Genomic DNA, 1410 nt, shown 5'->3' with positions numbered 1-1410 from the left:
TCGCTTCGTTGAGTAGGGAAATAATGCTTAATTCTCATTAAAAAAAAATAAGGAAAAAAACATCAGACCTCATCGTCACCATAATGAAATGAGTCCGTCTTCCACACCGGCGGATAGGAGTCTGGAGGGTGAAAGCGCGTGTTCCCACGGAGCTGCTGCTCTCGTTTCCCCGTGGGGGCGCGTCGTTTCCCAGGGTCCAATCCGTCTGGGTGGCGCTTCTTTGCTCTGTGACAACGAGCTGCACACGCTGAGGTGTGAGGTTTCCTTTCACGTGACGTTTCCCGCAAGCGTCGTTTGCGTGGTGCATTTTTTCGGGCATCCGTTGCATCAGCCCTCTCGAGTTGGCTCTGGTGGAATGATAGAGGTTTGAACAACGAAACAATAGCAGTGAATGGGTTGCCGTACGTGTCACGGGTCTGAGCTGGTGGCAGTCGTGAACGGCATCCGGGGACTGATGTACACCACCGTTGTTCTCTACGATCGAAACGCACGAATTAGGTATTGATGTCGTTGGGATGCTGGCTGAAGATGAGCTCATTCATAACTGGTCTGTTGGGACCTTATTGTGGCGAACCGGTTGTTCTGAATTGATAAAGTTTGGGTCTGACTTTAATTCAATGCGGCTAGGCTGTGAGCCAACTGGTTATTAACAGACGAGGTGGCCGAGAGGTTAAGGCGTTGGACTGCTAATCCAATGTGCTCTGCACGCGTGGGTTCGAATCCCATCCTCGTCGTAACTCTTGATATGGACTTTTTTGTAGGTGATAAGGCTTTTGTATAAATTATAAGGCTACAAACACATATGGAAGACAATTTTGTGCAGATTTTAGAAAAGGTATTTGTAGAATATTGGCTAGAAATAGGCGTGTTGCAGAGTGTTGATAGTACATCGAGCCATGTAAAAATGGATGATACAGCCTTACACACATCTCAAATACGAAAATTCGCTTCAAAACAGCTCCAATTCCATCCAGCATTTATCAATAATGCTCTGCTCAAGCGCACCCGAAGCCACGTCTCAAAAACATATCATCAACGTTCGTTCTCATTCTATCGAAGCCACAGAAACGAAGACCCTTCCATTTGGCGTATCGCATAAAACTCGTTCCCTCGAGGCAATCGATAAACCAACCAAAAAAAAGAGGACGGCGAAGTAATCATCGTAGCATGCGGCGTCATAATAATGCTGATTTAAACTGGTTCACCATAGGGAACCGATTCCGTTTGTAGGACTCAAAGCCAAAGCTCGAAAGCATGGATTATCGTTTATGGTGGGTTTGTAAAACAACAGGTTATTCAACATTTGTTGCTGCATTGTTTAATCGATTCGTTGGCGTATGTCGAAACCTCTCGAAGTATTAGAAACCTATGAAGCGTCGTGCACCGTTGCATTCGCAAGATTGTATGCCT

At 46.0% G+C, this 1410-nt stretch overlaps 1 non-coding gene across 1 annotated transcript; it reads left to right on the top strand.

Moving 5' to 3' along the window:
- The first annotated feature begins 652 nt into the window (after positions 1–652).
- Positions 653–734, top strand: Trnas-gcu (transfer RNA serine (anticodon GCU)). The gene has a single exon. It is a non-coding gene; the product is annotated as a tRNA-Ser (tRNA).
- The last annotated feature ends 676 nt before the right edge of the window (positions 735–1410 follow it).

Source organism: Anopheles nili, chromosome 2 (assembly GCF_943737925.1).
Source record: "Anopheles nili chromosome 2, idAnoNiliSN_F5_01, whole genome shotgun sequence".
Classification (NCBI taxonomy): Eukaryota; Metazoa; Arthropoda; class Insecta; order Diptera; family Culicidae; genus Anopheles; species Anopheles nili.
The sequence above is the reverse complement of the archived record's forward strand: the minus strand, read 5'-3'. Positions and strand labels throughout refer to the sequence as shown.